Raw genomic sequence first — 17,331 nt, forward strand, 5'->3', positions numbered from 1 at the left:
TGGCAATTGAAGTCCCCAAGGAGAAGAACAGAGGAGTCTGAGGAGAGAAAGAAATAGAGCCAGGATTCAAAGTGAGAGAAAGACAGAAGGGGGGTGAGTAGAGGTAGGTGGGCGATAGATGACCGCCACATGGACCGGGAGAGGAGAGAAGATCTGGACTGTGTGAACCTCAAAGGAGGGAAAAGCAAGAGAGGGGGGAATAGAAACTGTTCGGTAATGGCAGAGAGAGGAGAGCAGGAGCCCCACACCTCCACCCCTGCCACCAGGGCGTGGAGTGTGGGAGAAGGAAAGGCCACCATAGGAGAGAGCAGCTTCCAGAGCAGAGTCAGACAGAGTGAGCCAGGTCTCAGTTGCAGCAAACAGAAGCAGGGAGTGAGAGAGAAAGAAGTCATGCACAGAGAGGAACTTGTTAGAGAGGGAGCGAGCATTCCAAAGGGCACAGGAGAAAGGGAGAGAGGAGGGAGGGTGGCAGGGGGTGGGTATGAGGTTAGAGGGGTTGACACCAGAAGGAGTAGAAGTTGCATGTGGAAGGCGAGGACGAGAGCAAGTAGAAATAAGGCAGGGACCAGGATTGGGAGAGATATCCCCAGAAGCAAGGAGGAGAAGCATGGATAGAAAGAGGAAGTTGTGAGGATGATTTAGGGGTGTAGGGGTGTGTTTTAGTGCAGGAGGTATAGCTGTATGGTGACAGAGGGCGCAAGTAAGAGAGGAGTTCATGTGAACTGAGAAGTGGTGAAGTAAGGAGAGATGGTGAAATATGAATAGAGTTAGAGACATGATGAGGCTGGTGGAAGGAAGTGCATAATTTGAAAATAAGTGAGGTTACAGCAAATATAAAAAGTAAAGGCGGCATCACAGCAATAGTTAAGTGTTGAGATGTGCAGTCTTGGATGATATCCTCCTTTCCAACGTAGTTCAAATGCAGTGTGTGTGTGTCTGGGGTCTTCAGGTGGTTCTCACAGGTGTCCAGGGACATCTGGGAGCTCCCTGCGGGTGTCCTGGGGCCTCTGGGTGGTCTCCGTCAGTTTCTGGGAGTACTCGGTTGGTGCCTGTGGGTGTACGAGGGCCTTGAGTGTGTCCAGGATTCTTTGGGTTGTCCCTTAAGGTGTCCAAGGGCCTCCAATTAGTCATCTTAGTGGTTAGTAACCACTATAGTAATTAAGGAGTTAACCACACTCTCCCGCTACCAACCCGGGAGGCCTAACCACCCATCCCAGGGTAACTACCCCCACCATCCACCCCTGCTACCCATTGATTGTCACAGTGTTAAAGCATGCTCATATAATATGGGCATGCTTTGCCACTATAGCAATAAATGGGGAAACTAAACAAAAACAGGCCCAAAATAAAATACATGACATTAAAAATATACAAATGCTAATAAAACAATTGATTGGCACAGTAGTACATCATGCCCATATAACATGGGCATGATTTACAGTACCACTATGACAGTCAATGGTCAACCAAAAGATAAACAACCACAAACAATATCAAATTCAATCAAAACAATCACCAAATAAACACACCAAAAATATACAGCAATAAAAACGTAAACGCTAAAAAAATACCAGAAATCAATAAATCAAATACCAAAGACATACCAGAATTAAAAATCAAAACCCCAAAAAAATAAAAAAATAAAATAAAAGGAAACACCAAATAAACACTATTATTAAAAAGCAAAACACCAAAAATAAACCACAATTAAAAAGCAAACACCAAAAAAAGAAATTAAAAATAGAAAACACCAAAAAATACATTTAAATAAATAAAAGCAAGCATTGGCCAAAAAATGTATTGCTTGTCACTGTATGTATCTATAGCCCCATAGATACATTCATTGGCAATCAATGGGCAATGAAAAAAATAAAAATCAAAAAATACAATGAAAAAACCTGCAAAATTAAAATGACATACATTCAATGTTTTTTCTTACCTTTAGATGTCTTCACCTCCATTCCAGCGGGCTCGGGAAGCTCTTGGCCAAAGAAACAATGATCCTCAACAGCCACGGTCCTTCAAGTAAGTTCTTTTCATCTCCTTTCTTTTCTTCTTTATCTTAATTTGTTAATTGTTATCCAATTGGGGGTTCTTCTTCTTCCTCCTCTTCTTCTTCTTAATCTTCTTCTTCTTCTTCTTCTTTTGTAATCCAATTGGTGGGGAAATCTTCACTCCAGCTTCTTGGCATCAAATGAGATGGTAAAGGTGTTTTATGTGGCCTGTGACATCACATTTGACTCACAAATGGTTCCCAGTCAATCTGATTGGCTGGGATAACCATGTGACAGTTTTTTTCTCTATGGAAGTGATGTCATCAAATGGGATGGAAGCCAGACAATCAGAAAGTCTCTGCTTCCTTTCCCTTTAAGATGATGTCACCAAAACCAAAATGGCTGCCATCACGTGGTAATAGAACCAATATGATTGAGGTTCATCCTATTGGTTGCACTAAACCATGTGACGGAAGCCATTTTTGGAAGTTGTCACATGGTTTACTACAATCAATAGGATGATCTCCTTCTGGCTTTGCTTAAACTGATTCTCTTTGAAAATTATTTCCTGTTTGAGCACCAGTATTACAATCAAGTGTGAGGCACGGGCATGGGATCCAACGTGGCCCATCCTATGCCAATATCTTTATGAATTTTGTTATATGTAATATGTTTATAATAACCAACTCTATTTATAGTTTACCACCACCTGGTTAAGATATATTGATGACATCTTTCAAGTTTGGACTGGCCACATTTGGTCCCTACTTTGGTTTCAGTACAAACTGAACATGGCGGTAGGAACGATTTCCTTCTCAATGCATTATGACACTACCATAATATGTTTTCTTGACACCACGGTCTACATTCAGGGAGTTCAAGTACAAACAGATCTGTTCTCTAAAATCACTGACAGGAACACTCTTCTATATCATAAAAGTTACCTTCACCCCAACACTGTACGCTCTCTACCAAGAAGTTAATTCTTTAGATTTAAAAGGATCGTCAGTGAGACTGTTAATCTTGAACTCAGACCATTAGATGGCTGTTAAGTTTATATCTAGAGGGTTTCCAGAAGCCAAACTGGAGGTGGAAAAAATACTAGTGTCTAGGATGAACTAGGGGACTCTAATACAACCCAGAGAGACCAACTCCCAAACCGGCCGTATTCCCTTTGTCACCACCTACAGCACAGTTAGTCCTGCTATAGGTTGACTGATTAGGAAACACTGGTATTTGATAGAGGCAGATGAGAAACTCAAGAAGACACTGGTAACCCACGTCTGTCCCCCCCATGTATGGCATATAGGAGGGCCCCTACTATTAGGGAAACCTTGTCAGGGCCGATTTGGACTCGACCAAACCCCAAGGAGCACGGTATAAAGGTACACCCATTAAGGGCACTTTCCCCTGCTTGTCCTGTGCACAGTGTGGCAACATCCAGAAGGGCTCTAGTTTTACACATCCCCACACAGGTCATAAATACGATATGAAGGACTGCACAACTTGTTATTCTGATTACATGGTTTACCTGATCCAATTCATGTGTAGCCTGGCTTACATTGGGGAAATCACTCGGAAGGTGAAGGTGAAGTTGCGGATTAGTCATCATAAGTCCACCATTAGGTGCAAAGTGCTAGAACAACCTGTATCTTCTTACAAGCTGGACACAATATTAGACAACTCCACTTTCAAATTATTGATCATATATTGAAACCCCGTCGGGGTGGTAATAGGATACATCTCCCCAAGAGGAGAGATGTATTGGATACATGAATTAGGCGCGCTTTATCCCAGTGGCATAAATAGGGAGTATGATTTGACCAAGATATAATTGCTCTGTTTCGGGCGGACTCGCAAGGTTAGGCTTACAATAACCGCAGTGGAACACAAGAACTTCCAGTAAGGGTGAGTGTCGGGAGTCGAAGGGCACAAACTGCTCACCTTCTATGTTCTATCTTCTGATTGTCCAATTCCAGGGTTCACCATCCCTATACATTGGTGAATGAGTATGTACACTTAGGGGGCTATCAACAGCTGCTGGTCTACTCTCCCCTACATCGTGTTTTCCATAATGTTATCTTTTTCCCTCTTCTGATATTACCTATTGCCCTTGAGCTGGAGTTTGGCTTAGTTGTCTTTCTAGAAGCTGTGGACCATAGGCCAGGCTTTACACAGTGGCAATTCCACATATCTATAATATCGTGTTTGATATCTACAATTCATTGATTCATAACAGTCGTATTCATATATGGCCTCAGACGGTTAATCCTCTTGATATCTTTCTATAATTTTCCATGTATTTACACACTATATACAACCTTTGGCCCTAGCCATCTACATTACACTCTGGACTGTTATCTTAGATGCATCTCTTTTTTTTGACATCTGACCGCTATCTCCGGGGATCCTTCATAGGGAGCTCTTTGACACTTGGACTTAGGTTTTTTCCCCCTGCGGCCCTCCTCAGTTTAGCTTCCTATGTATATAGAAACATATGTATTTCTCTGAGGACCACTATCCTAGTGGACACCTTTCGTTACATCTGAGTTTCAGCTGCCATCCTACCTCTCTATTTGGTATATTGTGCAATTTAAGTAAATATGTATTTCTTGTTTCCTTTTGGATTCAATTTAGTTATGCCCTGTCTCTATCCCTTGTATATATATATGTATATATATATATATATATATATATTGTGACAGAAACCAGGGGATGGTAATAAATTCCGTATATAGGGCTCCCAGGATACTAGACAGTTTCTATCCTGTTTGGCCTGGGAGTGCAGCCTTATAATACATACACTCCATCCCACAGTTTGGCAAGCGCTGGAACTGAGGGATGAGAGATCCAGACCAGAGTTTGTCTGCTGCCTGATTTCTGTCACCTGTCATGCTAATTAGGAATCAGGTATGAAAGACTGATTTCCTGTTTGCTCTGGTCTCCCCACAAGAGCCAGGAGGCTGGAAGGCTGCTGAACTACAGAGGGGAGAAGCCTCTTCCCCAAACAGGTTCAATCTTTCTGTTCATTTGTGTAAGACTGCAAAAGTACCATGTTTTGATGTTGGAAGTGGAAAAGCCACTTCCAACCCTGAGTCAGGGATATCTAAGTTAAGTTATCGCTCAGGTGAGCAGCTTTTGTTTTGATCTGTTTTCTGTTGTATGCACTGTGGCAGTCTCAGTGCCTGGGACTGAATAAACCAGGCATAGCCTGTTTAAAGGAACAGTACGTGACGCCTCATCATTTAACCTACCCTAAAAGACCGTGTTCTAAACAGTCCCGGACAAACGACGGAGCCCCGGAGTAAGCCGTTTGTCACATATGGTGGAGAATGCGGGCAGAGCACTAGGGGGTCTGCGGGTTGAAGAACTTTGAAAAAAAAAAAAAAAGGTTTTTTTCATCCTCTGCAAACAAGATGGAAGACGTGGTGGGTGCGCTGGTACGCAATGTCGCTGCCCAGAAAGACGCGAATGAAACCCAGCAACAGCTGTTAATAGCCCAGCAAGAAACTAATGCAAACCAGCAGCAGACGAATGCAGCCCATCAACAGCTGCTAATAGCCCAGCAAGAGATTAATGCCAACCAGCAACAGGCGAATGCCAACCAGCAACAGGCGAATGCAAACCAGCAACAGACGAATGAAGCCCTGCCAAACGCGAATGCAAACCAGCAAGAGACAAACCGCTTGCTGAGAGAGGAGCAACAGCGGTTCGCTCAGGGCTTACAGCAGGAACTCGAGATCCTGAGGGGGACTATCAGTAACCTTCCACTGGCAGCGGCAGCCCCAGTTCCGAAAATGACCAGGGCAAGCCACTACCTTCAGAAGATGGGACCCTCGGATGATGTGGAAGCCTATCTTCTCACGTTTGAACGCACGGCACAGAGAGAGGGATGGCCAGAAGCTGAGTGGGCTGGTCTAATCGCACCCTTCCTAAGCGGCGAACCCCAGAAGGCTTACTTTGATCTAGAGCCAGCCGAAGCTAACGTCTATGCAAAATTGAAGTTCGAGATCCTCGCCCGCCTCGGCGTAACCACGGCTGTTCGCGCCCAAAGGTTTCACGCATGGTCCTTCACGATGGATAAAGCCACCCGAAGCCAGATGTATGACCTCATCCACCTCGCCCGGAAGTGGCTACAACCCGAGATCAACTCAGCCAGCCACATCGTGGAACGGTTGGTCATGGACCAGTTCTTGAGGAAACTTCCCTCTGCCTTACGCCGTTGGGTCAGTCGGAGTGACCCCCACAATGCGGATGAGCTTGTGGCCCTCGTAGAAAGGTACAATGCAGCAGAAGAGCACCTGCAACCCACAGTCGTGGAGCAACCCCACTACCCGAGGTTCCAGGACTCTTCCAGAGACGGTAAAAGGGTACCGGGGTTAAGGGGCGCTGAAGAGCGGCGACCACCTTCACGCAGCACCAGCAACAGTGGTTCGCACACTAAGGGCAATAGCCAACATGGGGAGCCGGGAAAAGGCTCTAAGTGGGACACAGACTATGTACCTAAATGTGTAAATTGTCATGAGAGGGGCCACACAGCAAAAATCTGCCCACTAAATTATGAGCCCATGCAATGCAACAGCGTGGAACCTTATTCGCTGTTGTCCCAATGTATGGGCCCTAGCCCAGAGGACCCCTTGAATAACCATCTGTGGGCATTTGTAAAGGTTAATGGTAAGAGGGTTCGGGCACTTCTTGACTCTGGGAGCATGGTCACACTAGTGTCCGAATACCTCTTGCCCATTAAGAAGAAACAGGGAAACAGTTCACAAAGAGTGGCAATTTGTTGTATACATGGGGATAATCATGAATATTCCACTGTTGATGTTTTTTTTGAAACAGAGTTTGGTTCTTTAGATTTCAAGGTGGGTATTGTACCCAAACTGGCACAGCATGTGTTAATAGGGACCGACTTTCCCCATTTTCTAAAAATGTGGTCCCCCGCTCAGAATAGCGCCCAGAGTTCAATAGCGGACCATAACGAAGTATTAGAAGAAACAAATCCTTTCCCTTTTTCAGAAATGGAGGTTGACGAGGGCCCAAATAAGAAGGGGGAAAAGGAGGAGTGCTGTAAAATTCCCTTCCCCATCACTACTTTGGTAGGGAATACCCCAAATCAAGATGTTGAGCAGACACTTACCACCCCAGAACCGGATAAGACCCTCGCTGACCTAGAGGTCAGTCCTGGGAGTTTTAAGAAGGCCCAGTGGGAGGACCCCACATTAGCGGTAGCAAGGGGAAATATACGGGACCAGAATAGTACTCCTGGCCAACCAGATAGGTCACTTGCTTACCCCTACTTCGAGGTAGAGAACGACCTAGTATATCGGGTTGATAAAAGGAAATCAGTTACAACTAAACAATTGTTGGTACCACGGACATTCCGTAACGTAGTATTACACCTCGCACATAGTCATCCATTGGGGGGACACCTAGGGGTGGAAAAGACAAAAGAAAAGGTTCTCCGAAGCTTCTATTGGCCTGGGGTTCTGGCAGAAATTACGAATTATTGTTCCTCATGCCCAGAATGTCAGATCACCGCCCCGTTCAAGGCGTACCGCAGCCCATTGGTACCCCTTCCCATAATAGAGGTACCATTTGACCGGATTGCTATGGATCTAGTAGGACCCCTAATAAAATCTGCTAGGGGACATCAGCATATATTGGTAATATTAGATTATGCCACCCGATATCCGGAGGCAGTTCCCCTACGTAGCACCTCAGCTAAAAACATAGCAAAAGAGTTAGTAGTTCTGTTTTCCCGGGTCGGGATTCCTAAAGAGATTCTATCTGACCAGGGAACACCATTTATGTCCCAAGTAACGAAAGAGCTATGTAAACTCCTAAAAATCAAGCATCTCAGAACCTCAGTCTATCATCCACAAACAGATGGTTTAGTGGAAAGGTTCAATAAAACCTTAAAGAGCATGTTACGGCGGGCGGTTGATAAAGATGGGAAAAACTGGGATTGTTTGTTACCGTACCTGTTATTTGCCATTAGGGAAGTTCCCCAATCATCCACAGGCTTCTCCCCGTTTGAACTATTGTATGGCCGACACCCAAGGGGCTTACTGGATATAGCCAAAGAGACTTGGGAACACGAGGTTACCCCTTACAGAAGTGTAATAGAGCATGTTGCCCAGATGCAGGACCGCATTGCTGCAGTCCTACCCATAGTGAGGGAACACATGGAGAAAGCTCAAGAAGCACAGAGGAATACATATAATAAGGGTGCTAGGGTCAGAATTTTTTCTCCAGGTGATAGGGTACTAGTTCTGGTTCCCACCGTGGAGAGTAAATTCCTTGCTAAATGGCATGGGCCATATGAGGTCTTGGAAAGAGTGGGAGAAGTAAATTATAAGGTAAGACAGCCAGGTAGGAGGAAACCTGAGCAAATTTACCATATAAACCTACTCAAGCCCTGGAAAGATAGAGAAGTCTTGTTAACCCTAGTACCCCCAGGTCCGTCAGAGAATCAAGAAACTGACCCAGAGGTTAGCATAGCTGAAACACTGTCTGTTCATCAGAAACGAGAGGTTCAGAATTTAGTGAAAAGAAACAAAGAAATCTTCTCTATACGGCCAGGTAGAACTAGCGTAATTGAACATGACTTAGTCTCTGAACCGGGGGTCCGAGTTAACCTTAAACCGTACCGAATCCCAGAGGCCAAAAGAAAGGCTATAAGTTTAGAGGTTAAAAAAATGCTAAAACTAGGTGTAATTGAGGAATCCCAAAGTGGGTGGAACAGCCCTATAGTCTTAGTCCCAAAGCCAGATGGTACAACAAGGTTTTGTAATGACTACCGGAAACTAAACGCGGTGTCAAAATTTGATACTTATCCTATGCCCAGGGTAGATGAACTTGTAGAGAGACTGGGCAAAGCCCGATATCTCACAACCCTAGACCTAACAAAAGGGTACTGGCAGGTTCCCCTCACAGAAAGGGCAAAAGAAAAGACAGCCTTCTCAACCCCAGACGGCCTCTTTCAGTATAAGGTGTTGCCTTTTGGCTTACATGGAGCTCCCGCCACATTCCAAAGAATGATGGATAAAATTTTAAAACCACATGCTCGGTATGCTGCCGCCTACCTGGATGATGTGGTAATCCATAGTGAAGATTGGCAATCCCACCTTCCAAAGGTCCAAGCTGTGCTTGACGCAGTCCGGTCTGCTGGACTAACTGCTAACCCCGCTAAATGCACTATTGGTCTGGAGGAGGCCAAGTATCTGGGATATTCTATTGGCAGAGGTTTACTCAAACCCCAAACACTCAAAGTGGAGGCGATACAAAATTGGCCAAGGCCAGTTACAAAAAAACAAGTAAGGACCTTTTTGGGCTTAATTGGGTACTATAGAAGGTTTATTCCCAATTTTGCAACTAAGGCAACCCCACTAACTGACCTCACAAAAGCAAGAGGACCGCTAATGGTAAAGTGGTCCCCCGAAACCGAACAGGCCTTTAGAAGCCTGAAAGAAGCTCTCTGTGCCCAACAAGTGTTGGTCACACCTGACTTCTCCAAAGAGTTCGTAGTCCAAACCGACGCATCTGAGGTAGGGCTGGGGGCGGTACTCTCCCAGGAGTCTCAAGGTGAGGAGCACCCCATCCTTTATTTAAGTAGGAAACTAAATCCCCAGGAGAAAAATTACTCCATAGTAGAGAAAGAGTGTCTCGCAATAAAGTGGGCTGTAGAGACGCTCAAATACTACCTGTTGGGGAGAAAATTCCGGTTGGTCACAGATCATGCACCCCTTACCTGGATGTGTCAAAACAGGGAAAAGAATGCTAGAGTGACCAGGTGGTTCCTAAGCCTACAACCCTTTAAATTTTCTGTGGAACACAGGTCAGGGCACAAACATGGCAATGCTGACGGGTTGTCAAGGATGCACTCCCTAATATCCATGGTCGCTCATCCCTCGAGGTCTGAGCTGGGGGGGAGGATATGTGACAGAAACCAGGGGATGGTAATAAATTCCGTATATAGGGCTCCCAGGATACTAGACAGTTTCTATCCTGTTTGGCCTGGGAGTGCAGCCTTATAATACATACACTCCATCCCACAGTTTGGCAAGCGCTGGAACTGAGGGATGAGAGATCCAGACCAGAGTTTGTCTGCTGCCTGATTTCTGTCACCTGTCATGCTAATTAGGAATCAGGTATGAAAGACTGATTTCCTGTTTGCTCTGGTCTCCCCACAAGAGCCAGGAGGCTGGAAGGCTGCTGAACTACAGAGGGGAGAAGCCTCTTCCCCAAACAGGTTCAATCTTTCTGTTCATTTGTGTAAGACTGCAAAAGTACCATGTTTTGATGTTGGAAGTGGAAAAGCCACTTCCAACCCTGAGTCAGGGATATCTAAGTTAAGTTATCGCTCAGGTGAGCAGCTTTTGTTTTGATCTGTTTTCTGTTGTATGCACTGTGGCAGTCTCAGTGCCTGGGACTGAATAAACCAGGCATAGCCTGTTTAAAGGAACAGTACGTGACGCCTCATCATTTAACCTACCCTAAAAGACCGTATTCTAAACAGTCCCGGACAAACGACGGAGCCCCGGAGTAAGCCGTTTGTCACAATATATATATATATATATCTATATATATATATATATATATATATATATATATATATAGATATATATATGTATGTATATCTATTTATCTCTTGATAAAGTCAAGTAGACGAAACGCGTCGAGTTATGTGATCCTATGCGATTTCCATAAGGACACTGACAGCACTAAAGAAACATCATTCTGATAATCATATGAAATTCAGCAGTGGGAGAGAGCAGGAGCTCTGATTGCAGTCACCGCAGGTGGCGTTTGGTGTGTTGGAGAGACAGATCTGACTACACCAAAGCTTCGTGGGCTGCGGTTAAAGATTGTTCTCCTACAGATATGCTTATTTTATCTACTACCTGTATCTTGAAAGTAGAATCAGTGCTTATGCTGTAAAAGTCCTGAATATACTTACTTTACTTTACCATATTGGCTTCTTCTCTTTATTTTTAGATATACTAAACCCTCATCCTCTACAGTTGGACAATTGGACTATTTATTTACACCAGTGTATATATAGTGTAGCAGTAGGCACTCAACTTGCAAACAAAGGTAGGTGCATGTTCTATAGAAATAGATAGCAAACCAACGTATCCCCAAAGTGGAAACAAAAACAGCACTCGGAAATATGAAAAAAGATGTTTTAGTACAAATAACAGGCACAAAAAATCCAACGTTTCGGTCCTATATAGGACCTTCTTCAGGGGCGTTCTGGAGAACAATGACTGTGGAAAACATTTATACCCTCAACCCACCCTGTGATCACAATTAGGAACAGCTGTTTATAATTAAAAAAGGGAGTCATGCTGCCGCCGGGGGCATCGTCATCTCCGAGCGTCAGTCAGGCTTCCCACAAACACTGTTTACATCCGGCTGTCACTGTCAAAAGCATAGCGCATTAACATAAACGGAAGAGGCCAATCTCTTGTTTGGAGTCTAAGGCATCCTCAGTAGTCATGGCGACGTGCAGTATACATCTAATCGCCATGTTTTCTGAGACAGGGAGCGGACTCAACAGCTGTCAGGGGCACGAGAACTGAACGCCAGCAGTGACGGTACCTGGACACGGCAGCTACATCCCTAAAAGTACAAAGAGAAAGGAGTGTAAACAACAAAGATTGAGTGGTTAAAAACATATTCCAGATGCATAACTGGTGTAGACTGTATCGACAGATATATCATAAAGCAGATAGAGGGTATAATAAACACATGAACCAGCCTGTAAGCCCCGATATCCAATAAAGGGATTGGTACTACATCCAAGGAAAGCACAGAAAGTGACCAGGGGAGTGTAACTGGAAAGCAAAGGGGACAAGGGGGGAAAGGAAAAATCATATATATTTATATATATATATATATATATATATATATATATATATATATATATATATATATATATATATATATATATAATGTGTGTAAAAGTTATCCCATGGACTGGTGAAAAAAAAAGTGTGAAAGCCCTGAAGGGGTTAAATAAAGCATGAGCTTATGTGTGTATGTTGCAGGGTACATGCAACCACACGCGGGTTCTCTTGATAAGGCTTATTTATTGAGCCTTAAAAAATACAGCACACAAAAACAAAATAGCTCTTTTCAGCATACAAAAAACAAAACAGCTTCTCTTCAGCATGCAGGACACAGACAGATCATCAAACATGTACTTTGAAAACAGACCTTATATCAGTAATCTTACTTCAGCATTTCAGTCCTATCTCTTGACAGCTAGCCTGCATGTTTGTACAGCCTGGGGGTTTTAAAACATCTTGATTATGCAGCTTGGTCCACTCTAATTGTCAGGAGCTACCCAGCTGAAAATTAACCTCATCACTGCTGCACTGCATACCTACATATACGTCTGCCAGGCATATAGCTGGTGACGTTCATTCACCCTGTCACATTCCTCCCCTGTTAGTGTATGGCTGGGGCAATGCACGGCTGAAGCCTGACCATCCACCCCTTCTCTAGAAAAGAAATCAGCATTGGCATTTTCTTTTCCAGGCCTGTGCTGAATCTCAAATGAGAAGGGTTGGAGGGCCATATACCACCTGGTCAACCTAGCATTGGAGTCTTTCATGGTATTTAATCATTTTAATGGAGCATAGTCTGTTACTTATGTAAAATGGACTCCCACCAGGTAGAGCCTCAAGGCCTCGATTGCCCACTTTACTGCGAGACACTCCTTCTCAATTACGGAGTTGTTTTTTTCCCTTGGGAACAATTTCCTACTCAGAAAAAGGATGGGATGTTCCACTCCCTCAAACTGTTGGGAGACCACTGCCCCTAGCCCTATCTCTGAGGCATCGGTTTGTACAATAAAAGGCTTATCGAAGTATGGGCTTCTAAGGACGGGACCCTCCGATAGACACCTTTTTACCTCCTCAAAGGCTCTCTTGCACTCCCTTGACCATACCACTTGTGTAGGGGCACACTTTTTTTGTGAGGTCTGTTAGTGGGGCTGCAACTTCCGAGTAGTTGGGGATGAACCTCTGATAGTGCCCTGCTAAACCCAACAGGGAGCGTACCTGCGTTTTTGTTCGAGGGGTCGGCACTTTTTTCAGGGCAGCTACCTTATTGGCTAGTGGCCTTACTTTTCCACCACCCACTGCATACCCCAGGTACTTGGTTTCCGCCTTACCTAAGGCACATTTCTTAGGGTTGGCTGTGAGCCCTGCCTCACTTAGCGACTTGAGGACCGCTTTCAGCCTATTTAGATGGGCCCGCCAGTGTTTACTATAAATGACAATGTTATCTAGATAGGCCATGGCATAAGCCCTATGAGGTCTCAGTACTTTATCCATGAGCCTCTGAAATGTGGCTGGGGCTCCATGCAGTCCAAATGGCATTTTCACAAACTGGTATAAACCCATGGGAGTGGCAAAGGCTGTTTTGCACTTGGACTTTTCCGCTAAAGGTATTTGTCAGTATCCTTTTGTTAAGTCCAGCGTGGATATATTTTCCGCATTACCAATGGTGTCAATTAACTCGTCCACCCTTGGCATCGGATATGCGTCAAACTTGGATACCGCATTGACCTTTCGGAGGTCCACACAAAATCTTACCTTCCCATCGGGTTTAGGGACCATAATTAGTGGACTACACCACTCACTGCATGATTCCTCAATCACGCCTACATGCAACATTTCTTGTACCTGCTACTCTACCAGGGCCTTACGGCTGTCAGGCAACCTGTAAGGACGAGAACGTACTTTTACCCCAGGTGCTGTCTCTATCACATGGGAAACTAAATTAGTTTGCCCTGGTAAATCAGAAAAACATAATTGAATTGTGTAACTATTTCTAACAAGTCCTCTTTTTGTTCAGAGGACAACTGTCTACCCATTGGGATTTTATCGTCACCCACGATGTTCTCCCATGGGGGCTGAGGACCCAAGTCCGTTTCCTCCTCCACCGGGTGGATGAATAGAGACCGCTGCACCTTCCAGGGTTTCAGCAAGTTCACATGGTAAATTTGTTTACCCTTCCTGGACCCTGGTTGAGCGATCTCGTAATCCACATCACCCGTGCGGCGGAGTACTTCGAATGGGCCCTGCCATTTGGCTAGGAGTTTACTCTCAAAACTGGGTAATAATAACATCACCTGGTCTCCCGGGTGAAACACTCTCATGCGAGCATTTTGATTGTAATGTCTCTCCTGACTGTCCTGGGCTGATCTAAGATTCTCCCTAGCAAAATGGCTGACCACAGCTAGGCACTTCCTAAGGTCCAATACATATTGCAGGGTATTCTTAGAAGGGGACCGCTGTTCCTTGCAGGACTTCTTTAAGAGGTCTAGGATACCCCGGGGTTGGCGGCCATACAGCAGTTCAAATGGAGAGAATCCCGTGGATGCCTGGGGAACTTCCCGCAATGCAAACAGCAGAAAAGGGAGAAGTTCATCCCAGGCTCTCTTCTCTGAATCTACAAATTTTCTCAGCATCCCTTTTGGAGTTCGGTTAAATCTTTCCACCAATCCGTCAGTCTGTGGATGGTAGACTGATGTCCGAACAGACTTGACCTCTAGTAATTTTAAGACATCCTGCATCAGTTTAGCCATAAAATTTGTTCCTTGGTCTGTCAACATAACCTGGGGAAGTTCAACCCGTGAGAACAGCTCTAACAACTTGTTGGCTACTTGCTTCGCCATTGCTGTTCTCAGGAGAAACGCCTCAGGATATCTTGTTGCATAGTCAACTATTACAAGAATAAACCTGTGTCCCTTCGCAGAAGGTTCTAGAGGTCCTACCAAGTCTACCCCAATCATCTCAAAGGGAACTGACACCAAGGGTAGAGGAACCAAAGGGGCTGTTTTTTGTCCATTTGGACTAGTTAGCTGGCACTCCGGACATACCGCACATAACTTAGCAATATCACTATGTATCCCTGGCCAATAGAATCGGGACAAAATACGGTCCCATGTTTAATCCCTGCCAAGGTGACCACCCCAAGGGACAGTATGGGCTAAAGTGAACACAGATTTAACAAATGCCTTGGGAACCAATATCTGTCTGGTGACCTCCCCTGTTTGTGTCTGCCTATTCACCCTATACAGCATATCATTTGATAATTCAAAATGGGGGAATACTATCACCCACTGTGCATTCAATATCTGCTCATCAATTTTTACTACTTTATCATACTGTCTAGCAAGGACTGAGTCTTCCCTTTGCCTCTGGCGAAAATCAGGGAGGTATAGGTCTGGTAAATCTCCAGGGCCCATATCCCCCTCCCTCTGGCCATCCCCAGCCATCACTTGTGACTTCTGGCTACTAGAATGGTCACCTTGAGACCCAGATTTCTGCAACCAGTCCTGTTTGTCAGAGCGTCTTTGTTTCCGAGTCTTTTGAACCCGGTGTCTACTGGGGAAAAGGTCTACCGAGAAGGGGAATAGTTTACCAGGGTTCTCCTGAGCCATAGAATAAGGCTCCTTGTGAGAGACTGGAGCCATTAGGTCCGAAAAGAAAGGCCAGTCCCAGCCGAGCACAATGGGGGCAGGGAGCCAAGGAGTGACTCCTACTTCGAGGTAGGCTTCCTTACCTTTTACCTGTAGCCAGATTTTGGCCATCGGATACCGTTTTATATCGTCGTGTATACATTCTATACTCCATGGGGAGTCAAAAGAACACATGTTAGGCGGTAACAGTTCCTGGAAGACCAGAGTTTTCCCAGAGCCCGAATCTACAAGGGCCTGGACGGTTTTACCCCCAACCTGGGCTGGAAGTAGCCAGGGCTTGTAATTTTCTCCGGTGAAGGCCTAGGCGACGGTCCTGCTGAAGGAACAATCCATCTGTGGTCAGTCCACGTAACGGTGGCCTTGTTCTCTGCAGGCAGAACATGGAGAGGGTTCCCTCGCCGGAGAGTGACGCGGATATCGCTCAGCTGGGCCGGATACTGGAGACCAGGCTTCCGATGGGTCCTGTGTGTGACGTCCTCCGAAGTTCCTCTCATGTGGCGACGAGTCAACATCAGGAAGTGCACAACAACACAAAGTATTGCACACTGCTCACTATCAATTTCAAAATTTTATATAATAATAATCAAGTGTTAAATAACACTAGGTGAGTGCTACCTATGTACAGAAGTTAATGTAATTAACAATTGAATGATCACGTGATGAAGTCACAAGAGCATTCACAGAAGTACATTTGGGGTGCACATCACAATAAACATTTTTAAATTTTCTAACAATGCTGTAGTGAAAAAACCAAAGTGAAAAGTGAAAAAGTGAAACTTATATATACAATTAAAACACGTTGCGCTGATGATATAAACCCTTAGCAAGAATGTTAAATGATAACATATATTTGCTGAGTACCTGGACCTATAAGCGTTAATCGCTGATTAGTCCTCCTGCCTATTAGTAACAGAGTAAAGTCCTAGGTATTGAACAAATTATTGCCCAGTGAAAGTCAGCTGGAGGAGCATCATCAACCATATAATATGTACAGCGCTATGTATGACTGCAACCATAGACCATAAAGCAGAGGCAGCGTCCACAATGAGATAATAAACAACGAATGGGAATTCCCTCACTCATAGACTATCATATGAACGCTACTTGCTTGCAAGTAGCAGAGCTCCAACATCGCTCTCAACAAGTACTGGGTGTCCCTATGACTAGTGGCAATGATGGATAGGTAACAGTAGAACATAGGACCATTTTATTACAATCTATGATAGGTTGCACAGGTGAATCAGGGGGAATCCCTATATAAAAGGGCAGGTGGATTCCACCTGCCCCTGACGAAGCTCCGCCTGGAGAGAAACGCGTAGGGCGTGGGCACCGTGACGTGGTGACGTCACTTCACGTTGGTTAGCTGATCCCGAGCAAGCAGCAGCTAGGAGGAGCGCTCCGGCAGCAGTGACGGCTCTATGCACCAGCAGTAGCAGTAGCAGATGAAGAGAGTTCACACAGCTAAGTATCACACTACAATTGTGGTATACAAGTACTTACCATTGTCTGACACCAGTGCAGGGACCCCCAGTAAATCTTGACAGCGATGTTGGAGCTGTGTTGCTTGCAAGCAAGCAACGTTCATATGACAGCTTTTATATAGGGATTCCCAGATTCACCTGTGCAACCTATCATAGATTGTAATAAAATGGTCCTATGTTCTACTGTTACCTATCCATCATTGCCACTAGTCATAGGGACACCCAGTATTTGTTGAGAGCGATGTTGGAGCTCTGCTACTTGCAAGCAAGTAGTGTTCATATGATAGTCTATGAGTGAGGGAATTCCCATTCGTTGTTTATTATCTCATTGTGGACGCTGCCTCTGCTTTATGGT

Source organism: Ascaphus truei, chromosome 1 (genome assembly GCF_040206685.1).
Source record: "Ascaphus truei isolate aAscTru1 chromosome 1, aAscTru1.hap1, whole genome shotgun sequence".
In the NCBI taxonomy this organism is placed as follows: Eukaryota; Metazoa; Chordata; class Amphibia; order Anura; family Ascaphidae; genus Ascaphus; species Ascaphus truei.